A 10,278-nucleotide genomic window follows, 5' to 3' on the forward strand; every position below is an offset into this window, starting at 1 on the left:
AAGACAGTTGCATGATTTGAGTTCTCAGATTATTCTTTTTACTCATCAAGACAGTACCTGTGAAAAGATTTGCTGTATCAGTAGGGTACAAAGCCGGGGCTGAACTCCATGTTGCAAGTGTTCTCCAGTGACTTTTGTTCTGTTTGTTCTGATCCTTCTGGACTTAAGTTTAGATCTTTGATTCTCACAGAAATCAAACATTAATAGGTGCCAAAAACCCTCAGTGACTTCAAGGCATTAACTATACATGCCATTTCATATACAGTCATTCTGTCTTCTAGATGGTATTACTGAACTAAGTCTTGGCAGGGAAAAGTTGGGAAGCTTGAGCTGGTCTAGGTAATGAAATGAATGTGTGTATCCCAACCTACCCTGAGAGCAAGCAGAATATTTAATCACAGGGGATTTAATTCTCTGTTCAGACATTATTTGGATCACAATAATATATTGAAAAGGTGATCTGGGGCGAAAACAAAGCTGCTGTACTCCTGCTGCATACTCACTGAAAACCATACCAAACTCGTTAGTAAGCTACTGTTGGTATTTATAGCTTATCAGGGCAAACAGTTCCTTTTTGCAGGGCTCAAGTTGTAAGTTGCCATTATAATCAAAGGGCACAGGGTTCAGAAAGTCAGCCCAAAGTGGGAAGCTTAAAATGCTGTGCTCAGTACTGCACTTTTGTCTCATCAAAATTCAAGTTGCAGCATTTCCTGGATTTTAGTGCTGTTTCATTCTACTTTCAGCATTTTTACCCAAAGAGTAGCTACAGTAGTTTCTAAAGAGGGAACAAAGCAGCATGAGGAAGCATGTCCCCAGATTACAATGACTCACTGGCTTTTCCTGCTTACTGTTCAGGCAATCTTGCCAAGCACTAGGGTGTTGCAAATGTCAATCACTTGTATTCACCAATATCTAGTTTAAAAATTTTGACCTGATTAAAACATAAAACCCCAAATTTATTGTCACTACCAGCGTTGTAGTGACATTTCACCTGAAACGTTGTCAGTATTGCCAAGTTCCCAAATTAAGTGATGTTCGGAGTTCCGTGCCAGATAAAGTCGTATGGTTCTGAGATCTCATGTTTTGGCCATTGTTACAGAGCAAAATCACCCAAGCAAATGCTTTTCTTTTGCAGTGATATGAATAGTGGACAGCAAGCTGAGAAATTATTTTTCAATTTTCAGGGATGTCAAGGCTCTGTTTTCCAGATCATATAGATGCCATGCACCACCAGTGTGGTGTTTCCCTGTGTCAGACAGGCCTTCTTTGTTCTGTAGCAAGCAGGGCTGATTCCTAGCTTTACATTAGTATCAGAAAAAATGAACTGTTAGGTTAGCAAGTCTGCTTACACAGGAGAAACCCATGGGTTCTCAATTTCCAATATATGCATCCCCACCATAGTACAGGCATTGTATGTATGGAATACATGTAGCCTTGGGAGTGGAGCTTCTCTGAGACAGAAGCAGTGTTTACAATTTCACTTATAAAAAGAAAAGGTGACAGAATGAGTCAATAGCAAAACTGCAAGAGAGATCTTTACCTCTGGACTGTCCTGAACCCCCCATATCAAGTCGACCTTCCTTAGAAAGTGTCAAGAACAGCACCATGAAATCAGGTAATTCCATCCTGTACATTAAAATAATTGAGACTATCAGGAAAAATCAAGGCTTGATGAATAAACTGACCTTTCTGGAGTTAAACTAGAGATTCTTTTGGATTTACACATCTTAATTAAACAAAATTTAACTTAACTACTTTATGCCTAACACAGCTGTGATGGACTAGTCTCAACTCACCTTATACCAATTGAAGGCAAGGACAGGAAGTAATTTTACATTAGCACATAAATGGGCTGTGTACATCCTTATCACTAGATATTGTTGAAGTAAGAAAGCAAGCAAGCCTGCGTAAAACATAAATCATTAATTCTTTTGCAGCGATATGAATAGTGGACAGCAATTGTAGTAAACATGAGAAATTAGAGCAATGCAGGCACAGTACTGAAACAGATACTAAGCTTTATGTACTGTCATTTAAACCAATACCTAACTCCTGAAGATTAGAAAGTGTCTTGCACCTTTGAATGATCTGATGCTGGACTTGAATTTCTTCAGTAGAAATAGAAATAGAGATGTCCATTCTATTAGAATCATCTGCTCTCACCCTTACTGCAAAATAAGATACAAATAACTGTCCAAACCCGCAAAATCAGGCAGAAGTCTCCTGCTTCTGCCTACACATGTAGCATCTGTTGCAGAAAATGAAATGAAGCCTCTACACCCTGCAAAAGTCTCCATACACCAGTTTCTTTCCACTAACTTCCATTGACTTATGTCAGAGAAAATTTCCCCACAGATTTCTCATGTTTTCTTAGTCCAGATACTTGAAATAATGGAGGATAGATCACATACAGCCTTAGTATTCTGTGCAACCACACTGGGGATCATAGACACAGCACAACATGCAGAGCAGCGCCAAGGTTAGTCCCAGACTAGCTGAACTAGCAGACTTCCAGGCCACATCATTGGAGCGCTACAAAGGGTCTGCAAGTGCAAAATTTCCTCCTTCATATCATTAGCTTGCCTATCCTGGGAGATTGCTAGGGAGCATCTCTACTAGAAAAAAAATAGCCTCAGTCTTTGCTGTCAAGTGAAGATATCCTGTTCATTCCTCAAGTCAAGTATCTAAGTATCTAAGGAATCAGAGAAGTGAAACATCTTCCTGTTTTTCAAGCAGAACCTTAACAATTCCTCATTTCTTTGAAACCTCCTGACCAAAGAAAAGAAGGGCAGACTGAAGTACTTTGGACCTCCAGAAGAGAGGGGAGTTAGGCTTCATCATTCCTCTCATGAAACGTGTCAGTTCATCCGGTCCTCTGAGCCACTTCCTCCTCACTTTTCAGTCATCTGCTCTCAGAGCACTTTTGCGAGTAAGCCCAGTCTTCCTTGCACAATATGGAGCTGTGCTCAAAGGGAGCCTTGCTGAGAGGTAAGCTAGAACACAACCACAGTGAATCACAAAAGGAAGTTCCTAGGCACTGTGACCTGCTCAGGATCCTGTGCAGGTGAACATCATGCATTTTAAGGATCTTAATGCTGATTTCAAGAGAGCCACAACATTTCATCCCAGCAGAAGCTGTGTGCCTTTGCTGTGTGTCAGTGACCCAGAAGTGATCTGACAGGCCATTGCATTGCATTGGGTGGACTCCTTCACGCCCACCAGGTAGCACTGAGTTGCACACACAAATTGCAGTGCCTTGGCCATGTGCTGGCTTCAGTGCACAGCTTCTCTCTCTGAAGCCAGCTCAAAGCCAGCCCAGGGACCTCTGCACTGTCAGCATCTGCACAGCACGGACGTGGTCAGCAGAAGCTGTTAAGGCAGGATTCCCAGGACTGATGGGAAGCAGAATTTCAGATTAGGCTGCAGGGAGGTCTTTAGTACTTTTATCACCTACACTCAATCCCAGGAGTACTTTGAAACATGAGTAATATTTTATTTACCTGCATATGTGTATAAAGGGTTCACAACAGCTCTGAATTCAAAGTCAGGTCCCCAGGTTTCAGTCTTGCTATTTAATGTAAGCTTCCCTGAAGGGAGAAGGACTCTGGGAATGTGGGCTTCACCTCAGCCTTACCTACCCTCCAGTAGGAGTTGTGCAAAAGGAAGTTTATTCTCATCAGGACTTTCAGGTGCGTGGGTGTTTCTAGGAATAAGCAACACCCAACCACAGAACAACCAGGAAGAAGCTTTTATAAGCACATTGTGCCACTCTGCTGCCACAAAGATTATACATTATATCTCCATAGCCAGTCTGCTACATTATGCCATTCTGCTAGGGAACTTGCCATATGGTGGGATCCATGGGCTAGGAAATGACCACTGCACACTGGCCTTCATGGCATGGTGAACACAAAAGCTCAAATTACAGAGTCTGCAATCACAATACATTCAGACAATCAAATCTAAGGCATACCTGTCAATCATGTTCCAGATAGAGTGAATGAACTCTATTAGAGTCAAGAAATGGAGTAGCTGGAGGAACATCAAAGTGCATCAGCTAAGTAGATAGAGAAGTTTTGCATCTGCCTACACAAAAAATGACGCTATGAATACTTTCGTTTTCTCTTTCTCATACTTCGATATGCAAAATTAAAGTATTTGTTACAGAATATGCAAATAAAACTTCTGAAATTCTTTTTCCACCATTGTAACAAGTTCTAGATTCTAAGACAGGTCATCAAAAGGCAGGAAATTCACTGACAAGTGTGACACACACTACAACCTCTGAAAGAATTAAATTGGTTTTAAAGCCCTATACATTGAACAAGGCCATTGCATACTGTAATCCAGCCTTAATTTTACCTCTGTGCAAAATTGCCAGACAAAACCACTGTATTTCATTGTTAGGGTGAGCACTTCCTCTGTGACTGAAACAGATCTCTCAGTACACAGAGACCCATGATCCTTTCCCAGAACCATTCCCAGCTTCAGAGATTTACTAATTTATTTGCAGACAATTGAGCTATCCGTATCTTTAGGATTCTCAGCTGACATAGGAAGAGACAGCGGTGAGAATTCTCACATGGAGAAAGTCACGGTAGCTTCATGAGAAGTGAACAAAACTGGGCCAGCTTAACTTTGTACCAGATTGGGTTCCAGCACTCTGATATTCATGTCATCATTGGAAACTAAGTTCCTGGAACAAATTTAATTTCTGTCTACACTTGAATAAAAGTTAAAAACCAGCTTTACAGTTCCTGCACTTCTTGTTGAATTAGTTATTAGCATGGAATCTGCTGTCAGCAAGGACTTCAAGCTCAGTAAAACCACTTCAAACAGAGCAGATCACAGAGACTGCCAAATAATATCTGATGACATTTATGATAATTAACATAAAATGGCTCTGCAATAACCCACACTGAAAACCACAGGCAGAGCCTAGATCTGTGCTCTTAGAACTCGGAAGACAGGGAAAGTTCAGTCTCCAGCAAGGCTACGAGCATTCTTCATAGCACCTTAAACAAACAATGCTTGAGTTTCTCTGCTGCTGTGTGGAAACAGGCACTTACTCAAAGCATCTTTAATTGAACTTGTTTGCAATGTCTTCATCCTCAACTATGTCTCAGGCTTCAGCTTCAGCTATCCCAATCTCTCCACTTTTCTTCCTTTACATTAAATGCACACTATGTTTCTAATTAATGCAGCCAGCAAATCCTGACAACTTTCATTCCTCTACATGCATTATTTCTTCATCTAGGTCATCCTCTGTCCCACTCTGGCCTTTCTCAGGATCAGATGTGGCAGTCTGGTAAAGTTCACGCTGACTGGGAAAAGGGAAACATACCCCTCCCCCCATCCCTTCCCCCACCGCCCCACCACATCTCTTAAAAAGGAAAGTAATGAAGACCCAGGGAAACTACAGGCTGGTCAGTCTCACCTCTGTGCCTGGCAAGATCATGGAGCACATCCTTCTGGAAATTATGCCAAGGCACACAGAAAGTAAGGAGGTGATTTGCGACAGCCAACATGGCTTCCCTCACAGATTTGAGGGCCTTCCGTGATGGGTGAGGGCATCAGTGGATGAGGGAAGAGTAACTGATGTCATCTACCTGGACTCATACAAACAAAGCACACGACACTGTCCCACACAACATCCTTGTCTCTAGGCTGGAGAGGCCCAGACCACACCACAGTGGATAAGGATTTGGCTGGATGGTCACACTCAAGCAATGCAGTCACTGGCTCAGTGTTCCAGTGGAGAGCAGCAATGAGTGCCGTTCCTCAGGGGCTGGGACTGGGACAGTTTAACACCTTTGTTGGTTACATGGACAGTGGGACTGAGCACACCCTCAGTGAGTTCGCCCACAACACCAAGCTGTGAGGTGCAGTCAACACGCTGGAGGGAAGGGATGACACCTGGAGGGACCTGGACAGGCCTGAGAGCTGGGCCAGTGCACACCTCATGAAGTTCAACAAGGCCAAGCACAAAACCTTGTGCCTAGGCCAGGGCAATCCCAAGCACAAACACAGGTTGGGTGGAGAATAAATCAATAGCAGGCCTGAGGAGAAAGACTTGAGGGTGTTGGTGGATGAGAAGCAACATGCTCCTGCAGCCCAGAAAGTCAAACACATCCTTTTGCACACAGCCAGGATGTGCTTGGTTTTCTGGGCTGCAACCACAGCAGTGTGGCCAGCAGGGCAAGCAAGGTGATTCTCACCCTCTGCTCTGCTCTGCTCTGGTGAGACCCCACCTGGAGTCCTGCATCCACATCTGGAGCCCACAACATAAGAAGGACATGAACCTGCTGGAGAGAACCCAGAGGAGGGCCACCAAGATGACCAGAGGGCTGGAACACCTGTACTATAAAAGCAGACTGAGAGAGTTTGGGTTGTTCAGTCTGGAGCAGAGAAGGCTCCAGGGAGACCTTAGAGCAGCCTTCCTGATGGCAACCTGATAGAGAGCTGGAGAGGGACCTTACAAGGACATGTAGGGGGATAAGGGGGAATGGCTTTAAACTGAAAGAGAGTAGGTTTAAGTTAGATATAAGGAAGAGATTCTGTTCTGTGTGGGTAGTGAGACACTGGAACAGGTTGCCCAGAGAAGTTGTGGATGCCCCATCCATTGAAGGATACCAAGGCCAGGTTGGATGGGGCTTTGAGCAACTTGATCAAGGGAAAGATGTCCCTACCTGTGGCAGGAGGGTTGGAAATAGATGATCTTTAAGGTCCCTTCCAACCCAAACCGTTCTAGCATCCTCTGAATTCTATGTCATGGGATCCCAGCTCTCAATGCATAACTTGGAGAAAAGATTGCTGTGATTACTCATCCCTTCTTGTGGTAAACTTCTGTTTTTTGTCATGATTTGCTATGCACTTCTCATATCTCACTTCCCAAGTTCTGCTGCCCTCAACCAGAAAGTTGCTTCCAAAGTATTTTAATGACATCTGTAGCGGGTTCAGTTCGTAAACCGGGTGGAAACACCAATTAAGTGCAGTGGTTTGGTTCAAAATATCCATTACTTACTTATTTTCCTTCTGTGAGATAAGAATTAGGAGAAAGCAAAGCAGGCACAAAATTTAAAAGAATAAAGAAGTTTCTTAACAGACCTAAAAGAAAGGAAAAAAGTCAGACTAAACCTTCAGAACACTTTCCTCCCCCCACCTTTCTCTCTTGTCCCACTGACAACGTAAAAAGACAACCCTTGAGATTTTCAGTCAGTTTACCACCTCTATAATAATCTTTTTCAGTTCACTTAGGGAGAGGAGTCTCTCTTGCTCATGCTATGGAGAGGACACATCTCCACAAGAAACAGTTCTCTCAGTATCACAGTGAGACAGCCGCCCGGGATGGTTCTCTGCTTGCATGTGAGAGTCCCTTCCCTCGACTTAACAGCTTTCCCACAACTGCTTTCGAGGGTCCAATCTTGAGCTACTGGGGTACCATTTTAAGGATGAGCTGTTCAGAAGCAAAGGTTCTCTTCAGCTATCTCTGGGAGCATCTTCATCTCTAGGAACAGAGGTCTTCTTCCCTGGGAGCAAGGCTCTTCATCACTTTCATCTCTCTCTGTCCAAGCTTACCATCAAATCACAGCTACTTCAACATTTGCTTATTTCAGCACAGGTACTTTTGCTCACAATTGCAATTTGAACGCTCCACCCCCCCCCCCCCCCCCCCCATGCTTCATGAAATTACAGTGGGTACTCTGATGTATCATAGTCCATCACCATAGCCTTACAAAGGAATTTCAGCTTCTAGGTTTGAAGCATCTCTTTCTCCTCTCTCAGGGTTTCAGCTCTTCGTTCTTCACTGACTTTGGTGTCTTTATGGTGTTCTCTTCACGTGCCTTCACCCTTCCGTTCCTTTTGACTCGGGAGAGGATTGATATCTGCAGGCTTCATCTGTTCTGGAGGGAACTTACAACGCTAAAAGGGTTCATCTCACCCGGGCCTTGCAGCTGGAATTCACCTCTCGCTGTTGGTCACATGGTCTTTGCCAGGCAGCGGCCTCAGATGAATTTTTGGCTGCACTTGATGATGGGGAGGCCTGCCTGGCCGAGCCGCGCTGCAGGGCCGCCTGCACAGAGCAGGGCTGCAGGTGGAACAAGGCCACTCGGCTCCACGATGGCTGTCTCCTGGCTGGCTTGGCCCACACTGAGGGGGCCGTGCCGGGTGTCCAGCGAGCAGAAGCAGCTGAGAGATCTCAGCCAAGCCACGCTGTGGCCGACCCGTCCAGGCTGTGCCGAGCAGGGCCCAGCCCGGCCCCACTGGCCACGCCGCAGCCCCCAGTTACCTGTCCGAAAGCTGGAAGCAAGAGAGGCTCTCCTGGGGTTTGTCCGTTCTTAAATGTGGATCACAGAGGCGTGTCAAGCTTCTTAAGTGGCTTTAAAAAGTTGCCAATATTCAAACTAGCCAGTTGGTTGGTTCTATTGCATCTAGAGGAAGCTGTAAGCACCTCTTTGCAAAGAATCACTTCCGTGGCTGATGGAGCCTTCTTTAACTAAAAACCCAAACTATGCTAAACCATGACAACATCTTAAGTAATTCTTCCCTACGCAAAGTATCTAGCTGTCTAATTTCTGGTTCTGAATTAATTTCTATAGTAAAGATCTTCCATGATGGCAACTTAAGGTTGGACTTCTCTTATTTAGAAGAGAGTTTGCTCTCTTCCATAATCTCCTCTATTCCATTACATCTTTTAGGTTTTTTATGTTTATGCAGCAATCTTGTATCCAGTACGCAACAAGTCTGCACATTTTCTACATCTTAATATTCTCTTGTCTTTGCATCAGATTTGAGCACTACTTCTTTTACATTTGAGTCATGACACTGCTTACTTTTTGCCCATTTCTTTCTCCAGCCTTGTTTCTTATCTTTACTTACATAAGCATATCTTCTTCCTCTCCATGCCCTTGTCTAAAACACAGCTATGATATCTATTCACATGCATTACTAATTCCAAGGTCAATGGTAAATACTCAGTAAATAATCCAGTGTTACTGTGAATAGCACATCGAAAACCTCAGAACAGTGGAGCGTCAAAATCCTATATTGAGTTGAAAAAATCAAGTGGATGAAAATATACAGATCACCATCCCACAAAAAGCTGTAGTCAACGAGATGATCCTGGGACCCAGATGATCCAGCTGCATTTGTGTCTTGCATTATTTTCTTTGTATGATCATTATCAGTCTTTCTTTTACTTATTTACATAAGACTTTAATTCACACTCGTGTGTTCCAGTGAACATCAATGCAGACCATTGTGGAACACCAGTCTGATCAAACAAAATTACCAGAACATCAGACTGCAGTCATCAGTACAGTTCAAACATGGCGTGCAGTCCTAGTGCCTGAGCAGTTCATTTCCTGCCAACTTTGATCTGTTCTCTGTCTTCTCCTCTTACGTCTCTGTCCTCACTGCTAATTATTCTGACTTGTAGCTTTCAATAGCTGAGGCCTTTTCTCTACCACTGACCCACAGAACTGCACTGGGGAAATGCTGTGGCTTAGGAAAGGAGAGGGAACCCTGACTCTAAAATTATGATATCAGTGAGGAAGTGGAGAAACTGATACAGTATTATTTTAAAACAACCCACACAAGGGTACTCTGAAAAAAACAACCCCCAAACATATTTTTCAGTGAAAGATGTGGGCGACATTCAATTTCTGTGTTATTTCTGGTGAAAAGTATGTAAAATAAACTTTTCATTATGAAACAGCTTCACGCTTTCCCTCTGAACAAGTGCAAATCTCTTCTACATTCTGATTGCAAGACTGGATTACCTGTCCTTATCCACAATAACTGTTGTTTCCATTTTTTTATTCATAAACAAGGAAAAGAGAAAAGCAGTTTAAGACAAAGCTAAATGAAAATCATAATTTCCCTTCAAAATACTGATTTAACTTTATATTTTTCAGGTTGTTTTTCCTCAAAGGAAATCTCAGTTTCTTATTCAAAGACAGTATTTTCCTGTGGAAATTTTCAGGAGAATTACTATGTTGCCAGTAGCAGAATGATCCACAAGACTCTGCAGCTCTTAATTCACCCTGTACAGAATTAGCATAATACACACACGTGCTTTACCCAAATCCTTCTCATCTACACAAAGCTCCTGTCTGTTCTATTTGTGTTCCCACACTGCTCAGCATCTTCCCCATGGTACCGACATTTATGCTGCTTTATGCATCCCGTTTCTTTACTCTCACCACACCCACGGGCTGGCTCCTCTCTCTACTCTGTGAAGTACCTCCATCTTTGCTGGTACAAAAGTCAAGGCAC

Source organism: Corvus hawaiiensis, chromosome 2, assembly GCF_020740725.1.
Source record: "Corvus hawaiiensis isolate bCorHaw1 chromosome 2, bCorHaw1.pri.cur, whole genome shotgun sequence".
In the NCBI taxonomy this organism is placed as follows: Eukaryota; Metazoa; Chordata; class Aves; order Passeriformes; family Corvidae; genus Corvus; species Corvus hawaiiensis.